The 24472-nt window shown below is 45.6% G+C and overlaps 1 protein-coding gene and 1 pseudogene across 7 annotated transcripts in view; one reads left to right on the top strand and one right to left on the bottom strand.

The window, feature by feature from the left end:
* The window catches only part of CACNA1E (calcium voltage-gated channel subunit alpha1 E), a 1569892-nt gene that overhangs the window by 183215 nt on the left and 1362205 nt on the right, over positions 1–24472 (top strand). The window lies entirely within an intron of this gene.
* LOC134964605 (5S ribosomal RNA) lies at positions 21704–21822 on the bottom strand (annotated as a pseudogene).

Raw genomic sequence — 24472 nt, 5'->3', positions numbered from 1 at the left:
CTGCCGAGTGCCGACACAGAGGTAGCTACAGCCGTGGACTACCATACTGTACTGTGTCTGCTGCTAATATAGACTGGATGATAATGAGATGTAGTATGTATAAAGAAGAAAGAAAAAAAAAACCACGGGTAGGTGGTATACAATTATGGATGGACTGCCGAGTGCCGACACAGAGGTAGCTACAGCCGTGGACTACCGTACTGTGTCTGCTGCTAATATAGACTGGATGATAATAAGATGTAGTATGTAATGTATAAAGAAGAAAGAAAAAAAAAAACCACGGGTAGGTGGTATACAATTATGGATGGACTGCCGAGTGCCGACACAGAGGTAGCTACAGCCGTGGACTACCGTACTGTACTGTGTCTGCTGCTAATATAGACTGGATGATAATGAGATGTAGTATGTATAAAGAAGAAAGAAAAAAAAAAACACGGGTAGGTGGTATACAATTATGGATGGACTGCCGAGTGCCGACACAGAGGTAGCTACAGCCGTGAACTACCGTACTGTGTCTGCTGCTAGTATAGACTGGATGATAAATAATGATATAAAAAATATATATATATCACTACTGCAGCCGGACAGGTATATATTATATAATGACGGACCTGCTGGACACTGTCTGTCAGCAGAATGAGTTTTTTAATTTTTATAGAATAAAAAAACACCACACAAGTCACACGACGAGTGTACTTTTTCAGGCAGACAATCACAAAATACTATACTGGTGGTCAGTGTGGTCAGGTCACTGGTCACAGTGGTCAGTGGTCAGTCACACTGGCAGTGGCACTCTGGCAGCAAAAGTGTGCACTGTTTAATATGTACTCCTGGCTCCTGCTATAACCTATAACTGCTCCCCAGTCTCCCCCACAATTAAGCTGTGTGAGCACAGTCAGATATTATACATAGATGATGCAGCACACTGGGCTGAGCACAGATATGGTATGTGAGTGTGACTGAGTCACTGTGTATCGTTTTTTTCAGGCAGAGAACAAGAACAGAACGGATTATTAAATAATAATAAATTATAAAACTGCACTGGTGGTCAGGTCACTGGTCATCAGTCACTAGTATAACTCCTCCTAAGCTCCAGTAAGTAAATGAAGTGTCTCACTCTCACTCTCCTATCTATTTTAATTTCTAAACGGAGAGGACGCCAGCCACGTCCTCTCCCTATCAATCTCAATGCACGTGTGAAAATGGCCGCGACGCGCGGCTCCTTATATAGAATCCGAGTCTCGCGATAGAATCCGAGCCTCGCGAGAATCCGACAGCGTGATGATGACGTTCGGGCGCGCTCGGGTTAACCGAGCAAGGCGGGAAGATCCGAGTCGCTCGGACCCGTGTAAAAAAACATGAAGTTCGGGCGGGTTCGGATTCAGAGAAACCGAACCCGCTCATCTCTAGTTCTTACTCCTTTTCTCCTTATTATCCTCAGTACCTTTGGTATGCGAGGAAGAGGAGGGAACACATAAACCGATCGGTACACCCACGGTGTTACCAGAGCGTCCACAGCTATCGCCTGCGGGTCTCTCGACCTGGCGCAATATTTTTCTAGCTTTTTGTTTAGGCGGGACGCCATCATGTCCACCTGTGGTTTTTCCCACTGGTTTACAATCATTTGAAAGACTTCTGGATGAAGTCCCCACTCTCCCGGGTGGAGGTCGTGCCTGCTGAGGAAGTCTGCTTCCCAGTTATCCACTCCCGGAATGAACACTGCTGACAGTGCAAACACGTGATTTTCCGCCCATCGGAGAATCCTTGTGGCTTCTGCCATCGCCGTCCTGCTTCTCGTGCCGCCCTGTCGATTTACATGGGCGACCGCCGTGATGTTGTCTGACTGGATCAGTACCGGCTGGTTTTGAAGCAGGGGTTTTGCCTGACTTAGGGCATTGTAAATGGCCCTTAGTTCCAGAATATTTATGTGCAGGGAAGTCTCCTGACTTGACCATAGTCCTTGGAAGTTTCTTCCTTGTGTGACAGCTCCCCAGCCTCGAAGGCTGGCATCCGTGGTCACCAGGACCCAGTCCTGTATGCCGAATCTGCGGCCCTCTTGAAGATGAGCACTCTGCAGCCACCACAGCAGAGACACCCTTGTCCTCGGAGACAGGGTTATCAGACGATGCATCTGAAGATGCGATCCGGACCACTTGTCCAACAGGTCCCACTGAAAGGTTCTTGCATGAAACATGCCGAATGGAATCGCTTCGTAGGAAGCTACCATTTTTCCCAGGATCCGCGTGCAATGATGCACCGACACCTGTTTTGGTTTTAAGAGGCCTCTGACTAGAGATGACAGCTCCTTGGCCTTTTCCTCCGGGAGAAACACTTTTCTCTGTTCTGTATCCAGAACCATCCCTAGGAACAGCAGGCGTGTCGTAGGGACCAGCTGTGACTTTGGAATGTTTAGAATCCAGCCGTGCTGTTGTAGCACTTCCCGAGATAGTGCTACCCCTATCAACAACTGCTCTCTGGACCTCGCCTTTATCAGGAGATCGTCCAAGTACGGGATAATTAAAACTCCCTTCCTTCGAAGGAGTATCATCATTTCCGCCATTACCTTGGTAAAGACCCTCGGAGCCGTGGAGAGACCGAACGGCAACGTCTGAAATTGGTAATGACAATCTTGTACCACAAACCTGAGGTACTCCTGGTGAGGATGGTAAATGGGGACATGTAGGTAAGCATCCTTGATGTCCAGCGATACCATGTAATTTCCCTCGTCCAGGCTTGCAATAACCGCCCTGAGCGATTCCATCTTGAACTTGAATTTTTTTTTATATATGTGTTCAAGGATTTCAAATTTAAAATGGGTCTCACCGAACCGTCCGGTTTCGGTACCACAAACATTGTGGAATAGTAACCCCTTCCTTGTTGAAGTAGGGGCACCTTTACTATCACTTGTTGTGAATACAGCTTTTGAATTGCCTGTAACACTGCCTCCCTGCCTGAGGGAGTGGTTGGCAAGGCAGATTTGAGGAAACGGCGGGGGGGGGAGATGTCTCGAATTCCAGTTTGTACCCCTGAGATACTACTTGAAGGATCCAGGGATCCACCCGTGAGCGAGCCCACCGATTGCTGAAATTTTTGAGACTGGCCCCCACCGTACCTGGCTCCGCCTGTGGAGCCCCAGCGTCATGCTGTGGACTTAGAGGAAGCGGGGGAGTACTTTTGCTCCTGGGAACTGGCTGTATGCTGCAGCTTTTTCCCTCTACCTCTGCCTCTGGGCAGAAAGGATGCGCCTTTAACCCGCTTGCCCCTATTGGGCCGAAAGGACTGTACCTGATAATACGGTGCTTTCTTTGGTTGTGAGGGAACATGGGGTAAAAATGTAGACTTCCCAGCTGTTGCTGTGGAAACGAGGTCCGAGAGACCATCCCCGAACAATTCCTCACCCTTATAAGGCAGAACTTTCATGTGTCGTTTGGAATCTGCATCACCTGTCTACTGCCGAGTCCATAACCCTCTCCTGGCAGAAATGGACATTGCACTAATTTTGGATGCCAGCCGGCAAATATCCCTCTGTGCATCCCTCATGTATAAAAGTGCGTCTTTTATATGCTCTACGTTTAGCAAAATAGTGTCCCTGTCTAGGGTATCTATATTTTCTGACAGGGAATCTGACCACGCAGCAGCAGCGCTGCACATCCAGGCTGAAGCTATAGCCGGTCTCAGTATCACACCTGTGTGTGTATATATAGATTTCAGGATAGCCTCCTGCTTTCTATCAGCAGATTCCTTCAGGGCGGCCGTATCCGGAGACGGTAGTGCCACCTTTTTTGACAAGCGTGTGAGCGCTTTATCCACCCTAGGGGATGTTTCCCAGCGTGACCTATCCTCTGGCGGGAAAGGGTACGCCATTAGTAACCTCTTAGAAATTACCATCTTTTTATCAGGGGAAGCCCACGCTTCTTCACACACTTCATTTAACTCTTCAGACGGAGGAAAAGCTACTGGTAGTTTTTTCTCTCCAAACATTATACCTTTTTTGTGGTACCGGGGGTAACATCAGAAATGTGCAACACATTTTTCATTGCCTCAATCATGTAACGTGTGGCCCTACTGGAAGTTACATTAGTCTCTTCGTCGTCGACACTGGAGTCAGTATCCGTGTCGACATCTGTGTCAACCATCTGAGGTAGCGGGCGTTTTAGAGCCCCTGATGGTTTTTGAGACGCCTGGGCAGGCACAGGCTGAGAAGCCGGCTATCCCACATTAGGTATGTCGTCAAACCTTTTATGTAAGGAGTCGACACTATCACGTAATTCCTTCCACAGCACCATCCACTCAGGTGTCGACCCCGCAGGGGGTGACATCACATTTACAGGCATCTGCTCCGCCTCCACATAAGCCTCCTCATCAAACATGTCGACACAGCCGTACCGACACACCGCAAACACACAGGGAATGCTCTGACAGAGGACAGGACCCCACAAAGCCTTTTGGGGAGACAGAGAGAGAGTATGCCAGCACACACCAGAGCGCTATATAACACTGGGATCACACTATCAATGAGTGTTTTCCCTATAGCTGCTTTTTTATATATATTACATATATATAATATCTATACTGCGCCTAAATTTAGTGCCCCCCCTCTCTTTTTTACCCTTCTGTAGTATTCTTAGACTGCAGGGGAGAGCCAGGGAGCTTCCTTCCAGCGGAACTGTGAGGGAAAAATGGCGCCAGTGTGCTGAGGGAGAAGCCCCGCCCCCTTTTCGGCGGACTTTCTCCCGCTTTTTCTGTAATACTGGCAGGGGTAATTTTACATCTATATAGCCTCTGGGACTATATATGATGTATATTTTGCCAGCCAAGGTGTTATTTATTGCCCTCAGGGCGCCACCCCCCCAGCGCCCTGCACCCATCAGTGACCGAAGTGTGAGGTGTACATGAGGAGCAATGGCGCACAGCTGCAGTGCTGTGCGCTACCTTGGTGAAGACCGAAGTCTTCTGCCGACGATTTTCCGGACCTTCTTCGTGCTTCTGGCTCTGTAAGGGGGACGGCGGCGCGGCTCCGGGAACGAACACCAAGTTCGGGTCCTGCGGTCGATCCCTCTGGAGCTAATGGTGTCCAGTAGCCTAAGAAGCCCAAACTACCACCTGTTAGGTAGGTTCGCTTCTTCTCCCCTTAGTCCCTCGCTGCAGTGAGTCTGTTGCCAGCAGATCTCACTGAAAATAAAAAACCTAAATATACTTTCTTTCTAGGTGCTGAGGAGAGCCCCTAGTGTGCATCCAGCTCAGCCGGGCACAAGAATCTAACTGAAGTCTGGAGGAGGGTCTTAGTGGGAGGATCCAGTGCACACCAGTAGTCTAAAAGCTTTCTTTATAGTTGTGCCCAGTCTCCTGCGGAGCCGCTAATCCCCATGGTCCTTACGGAGTCCCCAGCATCCACTTAGGACGTTAGAGAAATACAGGATTTTTGCAGTGACACTGAGATAGTGAAACCTTTGTTTTCTGATGGCTCAATGTACACAAACTTTGTTTAATACACAAAGTTATAAAAAATATTGTATTAAATGACCTTCAGGCTGTGTGTATAAGGGGTATATGAAACATAAATTGTGTGTATGTGGCTAATTCAGACCTGATCGCTGTTGTGCAAAATCACAAAGCGTCCAATTATCGAATGACTGCGCATGCGTACAGATCTTAATGCGCAGGCGCGAAGCCAAACTGCAAAAAAATCCTGCGTCTTTTTTGATTGCTAAGCATACACAGGCTGATTGACAGGAAGCAAATGTTTGGGGGTGGTAAGAGGCCGTTTTCTGGGAGTGTCATGAAAAACACAGGTGTTCCCAAGCGTTATCAGGGAGGGTGTGTGACGTCAGCTAGTCCGGACCCGATCAGTCTGTTTCTATCGCACTGGAGGAGTAGGTCCTGGGCTACGCACAGACTGCACAGGCAGGAAAAATCATTTGATGGTGAGTGAGTTGCAAATGAATTTGCAGCTGACCGGCGTTTGCAAAGCTTTTCGCACGGCGTATGCAGACTTGCACGGGGCAGATTTTTACTCTGTCTGGGCGGCAACTATCTGATCGCAACCCTCTGCAAATTCGTAGAGGGGCAATCAGGTCTGAATTAGGCCCTATGTACACAAACTTTATTTAATGCACAAGGGGGGTAATTCAGATCTGATCGCTGGGCTACAAACTGTAAGGCCCTGCATTCAGATACTCGCTGCCTCCATGGGGAGTGTAAATTCGCCTTGCAATTGTGTGATCCTATTTTGAATGCTGAGCTGCTAAAATCCAGTGTGTGCAGTCTTTGCGAAGCCCAGGACTTACTCCTACAGTGCCATCATAACAGGCTGATCGGGGCCTGACGTTGAAAACCCTCCCTTAAAACGCTTGGGAACACCTGCGTTTTACCAATAAACGGTTACCACCCACAAACAGCTTCCGCCTGTCAATCACCTTGAGAACGCCCGTGCGATCGGATTTTTCGAACCTTCCCGTCACTGACCGACAGTGCTCTTGGTTGCTGTCCGACATGCGTGTGCATTGCGTTGCATACGCATGTGCAGTTAGTACATGATCACCCACTGTGTGAAAAGCTCAGCAGCAATCAGGTCTGAATTACCCCCAAAGTTATTAAAAAGTTTGGCTAAAATGACCTTCAGGCTGTGTATAAGGTGTATATGGACATAAATGCATTCTGTGCTTAGACTTAGGTCCAATCGCCATGATCTCATTATGGTATGCAATTATTCCAAAATACGGAAAAATCCAATATCCAAAATACTTCTGGTCCCAAGCATTTTAGATATGGGATACTCAACCTGTATCACCAACTTCAATCCTCCAGTACCACCAACATATTTGCCAACTCTCCCTGGATGCCAGGGAGACTCCCTGAAATAGTAGCAATCTCCCTGACTCCTTGAAGAGTGTACGAATCTCCCTGATTGCATCTAATGGTGGGTACACACACTGGCCGATATATCGTATCGGCCGTTCTATTGAAAGGCTTATATATTGGGACCATCGCCAGTGTGTATGAACGGTATGTCTAAACGCAATCGTTCACAGACATATCGCGTTGGCCTTTTAGCACAGTCGATGGGCAATATATCTAACGATATGTTGGCACATCGTGCTGTCGACCACATGTACACTTGCTGCAGACTCCGGTGGTGATTGACAGCTGAACTGGCGGGGACATGTAAAGTTCATGAGGTCAGTCCAAACCGATCAAGCAGTGTGTGTGCACAACACACTGCCTGGTTCGTCTATAGATATATCTGCAGATCAATTGATCTGCAGATATTTCTACTAGTGTGTACCCAGCATTACATATAAAAAAATAAATCAGAGATAAATACATTTAAATGGGACCATCAGTGCTGCATCGATTACAAGGCACATGCAATTTTCGAATAAGGCTTCTTGTGGCCACTTATATGAAATTCTATATAATAAAAAGCTAACGCTGCTCCTCACCTCGATGGGGAAAATTTAATCTTTTTGTGCGGCGGCCACAAGATGGCACCCAACAGAGAAATTCAAATGTTGCTCTGTCTGGTCGCACAGCTTAAGGCTCTGATATTACTATTATGTAGCTTCATCATTTTGCCTGGCTGGTAACTAGTATAGGGATACATATGATATCCCGGCAGACAGGATGCTGGCTTTCACTATACAGTCAGCGGCATCCCGTCTGCCAGAATCCCGGCACAGAGGCAGTGAGTCCCCTCGTGGACTTGCTACACTCGCCATGCATTGGGCCTGGTGGCTCGCTTCACTCGCGACAGGTTCTATTTCCACTCGGTTGGTGGCGTGGACCCACCAACTGAGTGGGAATACCAAGTGTGTGTCAGGATTCCGTGCACCTGTATTTCACCAGCCGTCGGGATTCCGGCATTGGTCTCCTGAGCGCCAGGATCCCAACAGCCGATATATTGACTGAATCTCCTAGTATAAACTATATCCAATCAGTGTGCCAAACTATGTAAATGCTTTGGGCTCATTTACATTTGGATGCAAGTCAATTTTATGTCACACGTCTCGGACCAGTACACATCCACTTTAACGCTGGGCGTTGCTTTCACAGTCTCCCTGAAATGCTTTTTTTAAAGTAGGCAAGTATGCACCAACAGGTCATGTTTTGTGGATTTGTTTAATCATGCACAGGTGAGTTACTCTATTGTGCAGGGTCTGTAATTAATCCCACGTGTTTCCACACACAGAAGTCCTTAAAACATGATCAGTTGGGGATACTTGAGGGTTGAGATCCACTGCTTTACTTGATAGAATATTATTGAAAGTTTAGGAAACACATGGCCTTTTTTATCAATGAGTGATAAATTTCACTGTGAGTGATAAATTGCACCAGCCAATCACCTCCTAACTGTAATTTTTCAAACACAGCCTGTGATATGGAAGTTAGGAGCTGATTGGATGGTGCAATTTATCACTCAAAGTGAAATTTATCACTCAATGATAAATAAGGGCAACAGTTTGTATATTTTCTATTTAATTCATTAAAATGTTATGCCCTTATTTATCAATGAGTGATACATTTTAATGAGAGTGATATATTGCACCAGCCAATCAGCTTCTAACTTCCATGTTACAGAGTGTGTTTAAAAAATACAGTTAGGAACAGGTTGGCTGGTGCAATTTATCACTCACAGTGAAAGTGGTCACTCATTGATAAATAAGGGCAATAGTATGTACCTCTTTCACACATACACACTTAGCTTACATTTCACATAAAACTTGTGGATCTCCCTGCTGTACTTGTTTGTGTGTGTGTACAGGTTTGTTGATGTGGCAAAGTTACTGTACACACCAGCGGCTGCCACTGCCCAGTTGCTTAACCAGTGGAGAGGTTTATTGAAAGTCAGATGAGGTAGTCTCACTGTGTTGCATAATGGTTTGGATGGAGAGGAGGAGGGTGTTTTAGAGCAGTGATTCTCAACCTCGGTCCTCAAGTACCCCCAACAGTTCATGTTTTCCAGGTCACCTAGCAGTTGAACAGGTATATTCATTACTCACTGACACATTATAAAAGACCCACAGGTGGAACAAATTATTTCACTTGCAATCCTGTGAGGAGACCTGGAAAACATGAACTGTTGGGGGTACTTGAGGACAGAGGTTAAGAACCACTGTTTTAGAGCTCATCAGGTGGTATGATGCAAGCAGCAGTGCAGGATACTGGAAACACAGAACCTAATTCAGACCTGATCACAGCAGCAACATTTTTCTCTAATGGACAAAACCATGTGCACTGCAGGCGGGGCAGATATAACATGTGCAGAGAGAGTTACATAGTTACATAGTTAATGAGGTTGAAAAGAGGCAAAATGCCCATCAGGCTCAACCTGCAATCTGTCTTAAGCCGAGTTCATTATAATGTCCCAATTGAAATAATGATTTATGTTTAGTTAACAACTGAATATCATGTTCCTCCCAGATTGAAAATGTCAATATTTTAAATGTTATAACCTTGGATATCTTTATCAGTCAGAAATTTATCCAATCCGTTTTTAAATACATATATATGGTCCGCCATTACCACCTTCACTGGCAGGGAATTCCAGATCCTTATTGCCCTAACAGTGAAGAACCCTTTCCTACGTAGCATATGGAATTTTCTCTCCTCAAGCCTCAGTGAGTGACCTTGCGTCTTATACAGAGTTCTTTTAATAAACAATTCCTCTGATTACTCTTTGTAATTTCTTTTTATATATTTGAAGATATTGATAATGTCTCCTCTTAGACGCCTCTTTTCTAGTGTATACAGTTTCAACCTAGTGAGCCTTTCTTCATACTCCAGTCCCTCTAGCCCTTTAATCAATTTAGTAGCACGCCTTTGAATCCTTTTGAGTTCACAGATATCTTTTTTATAATGTGGTGCCCAAAATTGAACACAATATTCCACGTGCGGACGTACCAATGATTTGTACAGCGGCAGGATTACACTCTTGTCCCGTGTCTCAATACCCCGTTTTATGAACGCTAGCACTTTACTTGCCTTCTTTGCTGCACTTTGACATTGTGTACGGTTGTTTAGCCTATTATCAATCAGTACCCCTAAATCTTTTTCCAATACTGTTACCCCTAGATTTCCCCCATTTAATATGTATGTTGCAAGTTTGTTTTTGTTCCCGAAGTGCATAACTTTGCATTTTTATATATTGAATCCCATTTTCCATTTAGACGCCCAGATTTCAAGTTTAGATAAGTCGTTCTGTAGAGACTCCACATCTATTTCAGAATTCATTACCTTACACAATTTAGTATCACCTGCAAAGATTGACACTGTGCTTTCCAGGCCTATTTCCAGGTCGTTGATAAATATGTTGAACAGTAATGGCCCAAGTATGGACCCTTGTGGTATTCCGCTGACTACTGGTGCCCAGCTGGAGGACATCCTATTGACCACTACTCTCTGTACCCTGTTATCCAGCCAATTACTTATCCATGTACAAATAGTTTTTCCTAGACCAAGCTCCTTTAATTTGATGATCAGTCTCCTGTGAGGCACGGTATCAAAGGCTTTTGCAAAATCTAAGTATACCACATCCACTGCTTTTCCTTGGTCAAGATTGTCGCTCACTTCCTCATAGAAGCTAACTAAGTTAGTTTGACATGATCTGTCCCTTACAAACTCATGCTGGTTCTTGCTAATAAATCTAGCGGCATGCAGCTACTCCTGTATGCTATCCCTTAAAATTCCCTCCAATAATTACCCCACTATAGATGTCAAACTGACTGGTCTGTAATTTCTTGGATGATTTTTAGATCCCTTTTTAAATAATGGCACTACCTCAGCTATACACCAGTCCAAAGGTACCATGCCTGATCTAATAAAACTATTGAAAATCAAGTATAGGGGTCTTGCTAGTTGTGACCTAAGCTCCATAAGAACCCTCGGGTGAAGTCCACCAGGTCCAGGTGATTTATTAATCTTCATTTTGCTTAGTCTCTCCCGGACTACCTCCTCACTTAAACAAGTATCTAGCCAGGAATCCTTGCTTTTACTATCGTTATGCACTACTCCCATCGTCGCTTCTTCTCTAGTGAACACTGATGAAAAAAATGTGTTTAGTATTTCCGCTTTTGTTTCGTTATCATTTATCAATACACCAAATTCATCTTTTAATGGACCTACGTTCTCCTTTCTTAACCTTTTACTGTTTATGTATTTAAAAAACTTTTTAGGATTGTTTTTGCTCTCTATAGCGATTTGCTTTTCATTTTCAATTTTAGCTGCTCTTATTGCTTTTTTGCATTTTTTTATTGCATTCCCTGTAGTACTGAAAAGACTCCTCCGTTCCATTAGATTTAAATGCTTTGAAAGCACGCTTCTTATTATTCATTACTTTCTTGACCTTCTTATTAAGCCACATTGGTTTGAGTTTGGTACTTCTGTGTTTGCTGCCCATGGGAATGAATTTTTCAATATTGCTATTTAACAACACTTTTCCGTAGTGTTCTTGCCATCAAACAAGTCTTTCCAGTCAATGTCATTAAGTGCACCTCTCAGCATATTGAAGTTAGCCTTCCTAAAGTTAAATATTTTGGTTGATCCCTTGTAGTGATGTTTCTTGAAAATGATGTTGAATGTGATCATATAGTGATAACTGTTACCCAAGGTCTCCCCAACTTTCATGCTTGATATAATGTCCACATTATTAGTAATTACTAGATCCAGAGTAGTTTTACCTCTGGTTGGATCCTTGACTAATTGAGACAAATAGTGATCCTGTAACGTATTTAAAAACCTGTTGCCCCTAGCTTTAACACATGAATCATTACTCCAGTTTATGTCAAGATAATTAAAATCCCCCATCAGTAGGATGTCTCCCAATCCCGCAGCCTTTTCAATTTGCCGCAAGAGTTGTTCTTCCTCATGTATGCTAATATCCGGCTATTTGTAGCACGTAGCTATGACTAGTTTTTTTGCATCTATACCCCCACTTGAGATTTCAACCCATAATGACTCGACGTTATCCCTAGTCCCCTCATAACTAACCTCCTTTAAGTACGGTTTAAGAGATATAAAAACACACACCTCCACCTCTTTTGTTAGCCCTGTCCCTTCTGAAAAGAGAATACCGTACCCCTCCAAGTTTGCAACCCAATCGTGAGAGTCGTCCCACCATGTTTCTGTAATACCTATAATATCATACTGAGCTTTGATGCTAACAATTCCAATTCCCCCATTTTACCTGCTAGGCTTCTTGCATTCGCAAGTATACATTTTATCTTAGTGTTTCCCTTGTCAGTTTGTTTTATTAAGGGTATCCTGTCATGGTTTACAAGTGCCTCCCTAGAGTTTCTTCTACTGCCAGTTCTTCTCCTCGCTCCCTCTCCTCCCCCATCATACTTACTATTCCTTTTGATCCACCCATTTAGTCCTTCTAAGCCCTCCACCCCATCATAAGAATTTTCCCTTAAGTTACTTACATACTTATCCCTTTTGCTACTTATATCAATTTCAATATGCTGTAAAGATGAACCACAATTGTTGTTAGTTAATATTTTGGCATTATCATTGTTTCTACCCTTTTTAGTACCCATGTAAGTATCCTTGCCGGCTGCTCTTTCTCCACCCCAATTTAGTTCACTACCACCATCTTTACTATTCTCACTGCATGACACATAGTTTCTAGGTAAATCCTCCCCCCAGACACCTAGTTTAAAAGCTCCTCCAACCTTCCAAATATCCTTCCCCCCAGCACCGCAGCCCCTTCCTCATTCAGGTGCAATCCATCGCGACAAAAAAGATGGCGCCTGACTGAGAAGTCCACCCAGTGTTCCAAGAACACAAACCCCTCCTTCCTACACCAGTCTCTAAGCCACACATTTACCTCCCTAATCTCCTTCTGCCTCCCTGAGCTATCACGTGGAACAGGTAGTATTTCGGGGAATATTACCTTAGATGCCTTTCGTTTCTGGCCTAAATCCCTATAATCTTTCTTAAGGACATCCCACCTACCACTAACTTTGTCGTTGGTGCCAATGTGCACCAAGACCGCCAGGTCCTTCCCAGTCCCTCCCAACAATCTATCACCCGGTCCGCGATGTGCTGCACCCGAGCACCCGGGAGACAACAGACCGTACGGCGATCGCGATCGGTAGCATATTGCCCTATCTGTCTTCCTGATGATAGAGTCCCCTACCTGGGTACCTCTCTCTCTTTCATCCCATCCGAGCCAGAAGGACCACTCCTCTGGTTGTTAGAGGGAACAGTCTCCTCCGGCTCGCTATCATCCACCAAATCTTCGTCCAATCGGGCAAATTTGTTCGGGTTTGGTAGTTCAGAGATGTCGTGCCTCCTCCTCTTTATCTACCTTCTAACAGTTACCCAGCTAGCTACCCGATTATCCTCGTCTACCGGTGTCCCCCCCTGCAACTCCTCCACCGTTCTCTCCCTCAGTCGCGTAACAGTTTGCTCTAGATCAGTTAGATTTGGGTGGGTTATTTTGTTTCTGTGCAGGGTAAATACTGGCTGTTTTATTTTTACATTGCAATTTAGATTTCAGGTTCAACACACCCACCCAAATCTACCTCTCTCTGCACATGTTACATTTGCCCCACCTGCACTGCACATGGTTTTGCCCATTACAGAAACATTTTGCTGCTCTGATCAGGTCTGAATTAGGCACACAGGGGCAGATGTATTTACCTGGAGAAGGCATAAGGAAGTGATAAACCAGTAATAAATGCAAGGTGATAAACGCACCAGCCAATCAGCTCCAATATGTAACTTAACAGCTAGGAACTGATTGGTGTGTTTATCATCTTGCATTTATCACTGGTTTATCACTTCTTTATACCTTCTCCAGGTTAATACACCTGCCCCACAGTTTTGAGCAGGTCTCTTCTGGAGCTAAGTGGTGCACAGCTGTGGCCGCCATGGTTAAGGAACAAAGCTTACCTGGAGGATCCAATATGTAGACTGGGCAGTAGCATGCTCCATTCCCAACAGTTTAAGGGGTCTATATACTAAACCTTGGATGGAGATAAATTGGACAGAGATAAAGTACAGATGGAGCTACGCTAGTCGTGGCTCTGTCTATGCCTAGGTGCGCCTAAGACTCAGGCGTCTCTGTCTCCAACTGGGCACGTGTGCCCATGACGGAGACGCACCCCATTCACTAGAAGGGGAGAGCATCGCAGTCTGGACGGGCGCGCGTGCCCAGACGGAGACGCTCTCCTATTCTATGAATGGGAGAGTGTCTCTGTACACTCCCGACGTGACTAGGCAGACGGATCGCCTTGTCACGCCGGGAGTGTACGCCTGCGATGGAGCCGCCTCAGATGAGCGCAGCTCCCTCTGTACAAGCCAACCAGCTTCTGTCATTTTTAAAACCCAGGCTGTGACATGGCAGTAAGGAGCTGATTGGCTGGGACTTTATCTCCATCTAAGGCATAGTAAATAGTCCCCTAAGGGGGAGATGTACTAAGCAGTGAAAAGTGTGGAGAAGTGAGCCAGTGGAGACGTTCCCATAGCAACCAATCAGCATTGAAGTAACATTTATAATTTGCATATTATAAAATTATACAGAGCAGCTGATTGGGCAACTTCTCCACTGGCTCACTTCCCCACTCTTTTTACTGCTTAGTACATCTCTCCCTAGACCTCAGATCCATTGGGTGGAATTCATGTGACCAGAGGATCGGCCACAGAGGGGACTAAAAAAAAAAAACCCAAAAACTAAAAAAACACACACTCTCACTCTCTCTCACACTCCCTGCCTAATGTGTACAGCTCTGTAGCTTTGCTATGTAACAAAGGGGGACTCTGCTGCCTAATGTTTAAAAAGGGACTCTGCTGCTGTAATATGTAAAAGGGGGCTCTACCTGCCTAATGTGTAAAAAGGGGCTTTACCTGCCTAATATGTAAAAGAGGACTCTACCTGCCTCATGTGTAAAAGGTGGCTCTACCTGTCGTACTATGTAAAAGGGGGACTCTGACTGTCATAATGTCTAAAATGGGACTCTACCTGCCGTAATGTGTAAATGGGGTACTCTACGTGCCGTAATGTGTAAAAGGGAGCTATGTTGCCATGCCCCTTCTCCATGAATCCACGCCCCTATACTTTTGGCGCATGCCTACGGCACGCATTTGCTGTGTTATATTTGGTGGGGGGGGCGCTGATGCGGTTTCTTGCACACAGCGCTAAAATGTCTAGTTAGGGCACTCTGTACTTTGTCTCAATCCAAGGCTTAGTAAATAGACCCCTTTATCTGGGCTTAAGTGTGCGTTGTGTCCCACGTGTCCTATGTTACCAGGTTTCCAGCAGTGAATGAGTGGGTAGAAGAGTTAGAAAATATCCTGTTTGTGTTTCTACTTCCAATGTACAACACCACATTCATTTTTAACATGTCCTGTTAATTCCTGACAGCTCCATTTGTTACACCACATAATTAGCATGTTGATGGAATTAATGATTTGAAGACTGCATGTAAACACATTTTACTTGTTAGGAACAAGTAGCAGAGCTCTGTCAGAGGGACTGACTTATCACTGAGCAATACAGAGTGTAGTGTAAGCAAGAGGGATACACAAGGACTAGTTTGTGCTTTTCATCTTCGGCATTTCCCATGTATCCTATGCAGGGCGTGACTGCCAATCTGCAATCACATGCATAAGGGCCGATAGGCTGGTGGGCCGGTCTGTTCACACAGACAGACGGGAAGGCCATGCACAATGCAGCTTCCGGGCTCTCTGGTTTGTCCACCCTCACTACCCGAAGTGCCTGTTTCTAAGAAATATGGAGGCGTGCCGCGAACCCACGCCCCCTGACTCACGGCACACACCCTTGAGCAGTGTACACGTGCCCTTTTCGCATTTTGCCCATCTCGTGCGCACATTGATGCATACCTCGCAAATGTCCAGATTTTCGCGGGACAGTCCTGTTTTTTGTTGGGAGGCTCCTGCCACTGATGCTCTGCTTAGCAGAGCAGCAGTAAATAGATGCTGTGCGCATGTGCACAGTGTGCATTCACAAGTGACAGAGGGAGACGGGGCATGCCAGGAACTCACAGAGCGCTGGGCATGCCCCCTGAGTAACGGAGAAGGGATGCGTGGCTTACAATCGCGGCATCGCCGTGAAGCCATGCCCCTTTTCCGAGGCCATGCCCTTTTTTCGGGAGCGCTTTGCCACGCGTGTGTCCAGCTTCAATTGGTAAGAATGTTGGGAGGTATGCGGATGCCATGGATGAAAAATGTCCCCAGTCTGTCCCTGCCTTGGTGTATATTTTTGCCAGTCACAATGATGACCTTCAGCATGGCGACATGGATCTTATGTCGACATCATTAGCATGTCAACATAGTGGTATTCTTCCATTTATGGGGCATATTCATCATCCCTTAATTCAATTGTCACAATTTCTACACTCCCCAGGGGATGTACAGTTGGACAGAGAAACTGTTCACCATTCTGAGAACAGCCCGCAAGTCGTCATTTACGTGGCAGCTTGTACAGCAAGGGGGAGGGGAGGCGGGGAGTGTTTTGTGGCGCTCCCTGAGATGCTTCCGGGGGTGGGGGTGGTGCTGCACCTGCAGTGACCTTTTCTGCAGCAGCCCCAGCAAAAAGATGCCGCCAGGGAAGGGGGGTTGGGGCATTGTCTGCAATGACCCTTTCTGCTGCGGCTGTAGTGACTTTCTGTAGCCGGGCTGCAGTGGCCTCCAGTGGGGTGTGCCACTGCAGTGGCTCTGTGATCCTTTCTGCCACCGGACAGGCCCAACAGTAATATGCTGCTGGCGGCGGCGGGGCTGGGGTGAGGGGAGTTAATCAAGCAGCCAGAGGCAAAAAGTATCACTTTCCATAAAACGGTGTTCTTAAAAAAACAAAAAAAAATTGTTTTTTGAAAGTGATCATTTTATGGGGGCATGATGAATACTGAAAAAATTCAGAAAGAATACAATGAAAATGTAAAACAAAAAATTCTCATTGCCCAATTTTTTCATGATGAATATGCCCCTGTCCCTAACGCCAAGCCTAACGGTAATCCTAACACTAATTCTAATGGTAACTGTCACCATGTTCATAAACTAGGGGTGTGTGAGCTGTGTGGTTGTAACATCACTGCCCATGGCCCTTGCTCCTGCCTAGCAGGGTGCCGACACCGCACCTGCAGCCAGTATTACTGCAGCAGTGCCTTGCGAAGCTACTTTGGATGCTCCAAGTAGCCAGCCTGCTATCTGTACAGCTGCTCAGAGCGCTCTCAAGAAGATGCTTCAAGCAGTGCTGCATATCCCAGTGCTTAGCGACCCCACCCCCTCTACTCGGCATCATGACATCATGCTCTTAGGGGGTGTGGCCTGCCCACGGCAGCATAGAGCCCTGTTGTGGCACTTTCTCTAACCCTTATGTCATACCTAGCACTCCTGGAACATGCAGATCTCCAATTATGTGTAATCTGCAGCTGCGCAAGGTCTGCTCTGCGAATGTGCAGAACAGGCCTTGTAATGTCGCCCATAGCATTAAGGGGAGAAGCCTGTGTTCCTTGAAACGGGGGCAGGTGCCACCACCCCACCCCCCCCCCCCATTTTCTGGGAGGGGAGAGCCAAGAGCCTGTGTGTCACCGACTCACCACACAGACCTCCTGGCCTCGCTTCCGTTGGTCAGCTGTGTAATCTGAATCTTATTCAGCTGCGCGAACATCATGACCGATAACATAATCTTATTTATTCTACAGGATTTCTGGAACAGCCTCAGTGAATGGTTTATCCGCACGTGTGAATGCCAGGAACTGGCAAAGGTCTGACATATTAATAATAGTGAAGAATATGTAACCACTGACAAAGAAAATGCTGCACTCTGCTGATATGCAGACAAATTAATTATGCTCTGAAAGTACTTTATAGCAGACATTAACCAACAGGAAACATCATTTTGTCTGTGGTTAATAGGTGCATTCATTTCATGCAGAAATTTCAATGAAGCAGACTGGCAGTCACATGTGGTCTTTGTGGCCAGAAGAGTAAAACGAAATATCTTTGTTTTGCTAGTGCGAAAGATTAGTAATGCCTGCTTTCCTGAGGAATAGCTCTGATCATATGTGGAATACTGAATGCTTTGAATTTGTTTTTCTTTTAATATTCTTTTTAATAGCGTATTCTCATGTAAGTAATGGTCTATCTGCAATTCTCGGGAAAACAAATTTGTAATATGTCCTGCAGTAGCAGCGGCCAGCAGGGCCGTACAGAGTCACGCCGGGCCTCGGTGAAGGGGCGTGGCTTAAAATAGGGGCGTGGTAACGCCCTTTACTATTAAAATATTAATAAAATAATAAAATTGTGGGGGCGCTTTGCGCGCTCCACATGGGGGCACCATTTCAACACAGGTGGGGGGGGGGGTCCTCGGGGAGGGCACCTGCTTCCTACCTTACTTTATCAGGAAGCAGGTCCCTGCTCTCCGGCCAGCGCCATCTTCCCAGTGATTTTTGGGAAGATGACGCTAGCCACTAGAGTGCAAAGATTCCTGTACAGTGCCCGAGTCTTTGCTTTCTATGTGCACCACCATCTTACTGAAGATATCACCGGGAAGTTGGCGCCATCGATGCCGGCAACAGCGCGGCCGCCACTCTGATGGTGTGCACCGGCTCTGGTTTCAGCACCTTACAAACTACACTATTGGTTGGCGGTCGGGTCTCCTAGTCAGGTCTCCTAGTTTTAAACCAGCAGAACGAGAGGCGACCAGGATTGGGGGAACGGGTTGGTTGATGGAGGATACACACTTGTTCAATGTCGGACAAACCAGTCGGTCAGCAGTCAGATCTCCAGAGGATTGGACAAGTGTGTGCCCAGCTTAACTCACCCCAATGTTTTTAATGCCCCTGTGGAACCCACACATGACCTCAAGGAGAAGCAGCCAGCAGTATGTAGCGCAAGGCGTCAGGGGCACCTTAAACATTTGAAGAAGGGACAATGTCCCTCATCCAGTGTTTTTAAAGCCCATGTGACACCTACACATGGCATGAAGGAGTTTCTTACTGGGTGCCCCATGACTAGCACCAGCCCTGTATTTTCTGCCTTTACTTGACAATCTCTGTACCCTGCCTCAAGAGTATAACCGTAACCACAATAGCCTCTGTGATAGGGGGTGCAATTCCAAAGGAAATAATGTGTCTTTAAGTACAAACAATACAGTAATACAGTTTACAGCTGTTTGTTAAATATTGAAAGGAGAACATAACGTCATTAGCAGTCTAGCAAAGTAGTTTTGTTGCTTCCTGTTGATTTGTGCCAAATTGACGCACATTTTGGGCGAATAAGATACTCAGCGCGGCCCGGTTGTTCGGGAACTGCTGCGGCGAGAGAGGTTATTTAGCGAGACGGAAGACACAGTCCATGTATAAGGACACATCTGTAATCCCATTTATAGACTAGTGCCAAATAGTGATGGTCTGTCAGTCTAACACTGCTGTTCTACCATTATTTCACTGGAATACAGCTGCTCTACCATTATCTATAATGAGAGTTGGTCCTGCCGCGATAACGGAGCCCCTGCACCAATACCCAAATCCTCAACTCTCAGCATGCTTTCCCCTATGCAAACACTTAATTGGATGTTTACTATTCATGTACCACACTGCTGTCATCACAGCCTAGATGATCCCACTATTATCTATGGGACAGCTTATGGAGATAAGTGCAGGTGCTCTATGAGGATAAGGGATTGACGCCATCACTCTGCTTCTCTGTTCCAATCTTTAAAAACTGTTCTTCGGAAGAATCCTAATGCTCACATGCCGTAGATTCTGTCTGTTCCAATCTTCAGATTGCTTGGACCCTGCCATGTAATCAATGCAGCTGAAAGAAACAGCTTCTTATTGAGAGTGAATAAAAATCCAAGCAGAATGATGGCACCCAGCCGTTCTACTCATTGAGCACCTGCACTTAACTCCATATGCTGTCCAACAGATAATAGTCTGTTTTTTTTCTAAATGTGATATAATTGAGAAAAGCTGACATGCTCTTGGAACCAACAAGCTCATCCAGGATGTGATCACAGCAGTATGGTACATGAATTCTAAAGACCCATGTCAGGAGACATATTAAATGCCTAATTGCTCCTGTTTGCTTTGGTTGAAAAAGGCGTGATCTAAAGCAGCTCTAAAACCCCCAATCTGCCATCGACAGTCATCTTTGGTCCCTGGGGGCCTGATGCAGAGATGTATGCAAATGCCATCACAGCTGCAAGACTGTACGCAAATATGCAAATGTCACAACCATTGGGATTTGTATTGAGGCACCCGCTGAAGGCATCTGCAAGCACAGTTTGCTTACAAAGATGCAACCATCGGATACCTATTGGTCAAATACTGTAGCTATTCATGGTTATGCAGCATGGCAGCTGGAATTAAGACACCGAAGGCATTGTAGCTGTACGGGATCGCAGTCAGAAGCTGTGACACACCACGGAAATGGCTTCAACTGAGCCACTAATTCCCTGTTACCTTCCAACAAACTGTCCCTTACTGTCAATCACTTTGTGAATAAATCCTCTCTACAACTGCCATCGCAAGATCATCACAGCAGATGCGCAGTGCGATATAGATGCATGCACAGTTCCCAAAAAATGCTCTACCGTGTGCAAAATCAACATTGTTTCCATCTACGAACCAGATATTCTGCCGTCACTGCAAAATTTAAGTTATGTTTCAAAAATACCTTAAGCATTGATGGGGGTAATTCCAAGTTGATCGCAGCAGGATTTTTGTTAGCAGTTGGGCAAAACCATGTGCACTGCAGGGGAGGCAGATTTAACATGTGCAGAGAGAGTTAGATTTGGGTGTGGTGTGTTCAATCTGCAATCTAATTTGCAGTGTAAAAATAAAGCAGCCAGTATTTACCCTGCACAGAAACAAAATAAACCTCCCAAATCTAACTCTTTCTGCATATGTTATATCTGCCTCCCCTGCAGTGCAAATGGTTTTGCCCAACTGCTAACAAAAATCCTGCTGCGATCAACTTGGAATTACCCCCCATGTTCGTTACTGAGTGACAAATATAGACTATATAAAAGCCCTTTCAGCGTATCTCAGTAATCTTTTGTGACAGAACCACATAGACAGAGTACAGTCCAATTTACTTTATTTCCACCTCAGGCAAGTTACACAGCAAGTTTACACTGGGAGTATACCGCACAGGTTAATTAGATAGTAATGTATTGAATTATAAATACCAAAATAGAATGATAGAAGTAAAGAAAAACCATGTTTTCTATTCCATATTAACTTTGGTGGTGCACCCCGAGTCAGTATTGAACTAAGTCGACGAGAAAGGAGAGAAGAAGAAGACTCTTTTGTGGGTGCACTCTTAATTGTTGAAAATATCAATTGAGATATTAAGGATAGAGATTGTTAAAATTAATTGGATTTTATTAGTATCACAATAAAAATATATGTAGTTTGGTGTATTAATAACAATAACAATAGTAACAATAGTAAGCATTAAATAACAAATATATGCTGTCTAGGATAGGTCTGGATTTCGTTAGAAATTGTCCTTAATAAAGGGGATATAATATATTCAACCGTAAGCCTGTACATGACTTTACATAAGTAACGGTCAAAAAATCACTTGTGTGCCTGAGCACCAATTATGAGCGTATACTTGTTAAAACAAGAGATCATTAGCCGCCACATAGACTAGATAAGAGACAGAATGAAACCAGATAGGAGAGGTGAATCTGCTGTCAGTGTTAGGCATTGAGGATGTAGATCATAGATATACTCTACTAAACTGGGTCTTCCTCAGGAGTCTCCCACCCGAGTACAGGCTCAGCCCAACACTGATTAGCTTCCAAGATCAGATGGATTCGGGCGTTTCCAGTGTGGTATGGTAGTAGAATTGGGGTAAATGATCTTTGTTGCTCGGGATCACTGATGAGAGTTCACGAACTGACAAGGAAGAAGTATGAGTGATGACAGTGGGAAATCAAAAGAGACTGATAAATGGATCTGCTGTCAATGTTAGACAGAGGTTGGATACCTCTGAATCGTTGGTGAGAGTCCAGAAAAGATAGTAGGGCACTGGAGAGGATGGAACAATAAATGGGAAGTGGGCAGATCCTAGAGTAATAAATTGATTAAGCCCAAATTGCAATCCTCTGCTGGTTGTGATTTACATATACAATTGCACAGTGTATTATAGAAATATAAATGTACTAGGTGATTCATCGCACCCTACGGGCGCTCTTCACACCGTCGTTAGGGGCTACGCCCCGTTAACCCCTGCACGCCTTTGAACATATGCAGGCTGGTAGATATCAGATTCAGGAATGCAGGGCTGTATAGAGGGCATACAGAAATTGGGTCCGGTTGAGAAAAAATAGAGAGGCGTAAGGGGGGAAAAAGGGAATGTACAGAAACGCTGTGCGATTGGTAAAGGATAGGTCGAGTCAGGGTGGTAGGGAGAGGATAAAGAGAGGCAAGGTGTTAGACAGAAAATACCATTGCAAGAGGCTACGACCCGTTAACCCCTGCACGGGCTTCAACTGTGCTATAATTGTTATTATATGGAGTATTACCTGCAAAAAAAGTTTATGCTAGTGGGTAAATATTGCAAGGGGGAAGGGCGTGCGATTGTCAAGGGGGCGTAGCCCTTTGTGAGGGCGTGAAGAGTGGCCGCAGGGCACAATGAATAACATAGTGTAGTATATACTGCTAGTGTATGCAGCGCAGCTTACACACACAGTGGTCACAGGTATTAGAGCCGCGTATACACACAATGGACACAGGTAGCTGAGCCGCTTATACGCACAATGGCCACAGGTAACGGAGCCACGTATCCACACAGTGGCCAGAGGTAGCAGGGCAGCTTATACACACAATACCCACAGGTAGCAGAGCCGCTTATACACACACACACACACACACACAATACCCACAGGTAGCAGAGCCGCTTATACACACAATACCCACGGGTAGCAGAGCCACTTATACACACAGCGCCCACAGGTAGCAGAGCCGCTTATACACACAGTGCCCACAGGTAGCAGAGCCGCTAATACACAACGTGTCCACAGGTAGCAAAGCAGTTTATACACACAATGGCCACAGGTAGCAGTGGTGCTTATACACACAATGGCCCCCGGTAGCAGTGTCACTTCTACACAAAATTCCCATAGGTAACAGGCGCTTATACACACAGTGGCCACAGGTAGCTGAGCCGCTTATACACACAATGGCCACAGGTAGCAGCACCACTTATACACACACAATGGCCACTTTTAGCAGCACCGCTTATACACACAAAGGCCACAGGTAGCAGTGGCGCTTATACACACAATGGCCACAGGTAAAAGCACCACTTATACACACAATGGCCACAGGTAGCAGTGGCACTTATACACACAATGGGGAGGCGTGTGCTGCTGGTGGGGGGCGGATGTTGTGAAGGCTGTGGGTGCCGCGGGTGGGAGGGGGGCGGGTGCACCAGTCAGAGGTCGTCCACGGCATTCACCTCCGGAGTGTGCGGCAGCCGCAAGACTCACTGGCTGCAGTGTCACCAGGGTGCAGGGAGTGTACAGGGAGGAGGGAAAGAGGGACTGGGCGGAGACGGGGAGGGAACTGGGCGGGGATGGGCGGACCGAGGGAGGGGACTGTTCCTAGCCTGCATCCAGCCGTGACTCCGCCCAGCATTAGAGGGCCAGGCACAGAATCACAAGGCTATTATATAGGAGATAATGAGGAGTGAGAAAAAAGTGAGTGTCGATAATGCTAATAAACAGGTAATCCCATTCGGCTGCTCATGAGAGGACAAAGTTAAATGGTACAATTGGTAATGTCCTTAATGAAGCACAGCCAATGTATGGGGTAAAATCGGCCCCAGTCGTGATTTTCTCCTAGCCGTGATGTTTCAAAAAGAATAAACACAATGTGGTCTATATGTATCGGTATATGATGAGAAAAATAGAAAGGAAGAGGAGCAACAGTATAGCTAGTAAATGAAAGTGGGCGGATCCTAGACCTCTAAAAGAGTCTTCTTCTCTTCTTTCTCGTCAACTAAGTTACACAGCAAAGCGGGTTTTGCAAGTCAGGTTTTACAGGCAGTCTTTAAAAAACAGCACAACATTCCAAGTTCTCATAAGCACAAGTAGTATAGATTCCAAATGTCTCTAACATAACCCCAGATCCCCAACCTATAGCCTGGCCACTTGCTGGCATCAGGAGCAATGACCTCTTGAACAAATACATTTTAGTTTAAACGTAGCAGACAAGTTGTAGTGATTAGCCCAGCTGTGGCTTACAATAGACTCAGCTAAAACCTGGTCTGGATTCCATCAGACCTACAGTATTACTGCTGCTCCAATCCTGTAAAATCCTGTCATTCCTCATTAACCTTATAAGGAATCCTGCTGTCCCTGCCACACTTTTTATAACAAAGATTATTTACCGTCTATTTTTGCCACCTTTACTAGGTATGAAAGACAATTTCCACTCCCGTTCCTGTGAGTTCCCACCCTGCTGATGACATCACGGTGGGTTGCTGTGAGGGA

Source organism: Pseudophryne corroboree, chromosome 9, assembly GCF_028390025.1.
Source record: "Pseudophryne corroboree isolate aPseCor3 chromosome 9, aPseCor3.hap2, whole genome shotgun sequence".
NCBI lineage: Eukaryota > Metazoa > Chordata > Amphibia > Anura > Myobatrachidae > Pseudophryne > Pseudophryne corroboree.
The sequence above is the reverse complement of the archived record's forward strand: the minus strand, read 5'-3'. Positions and strand labels throughout refer to the sequence as shown.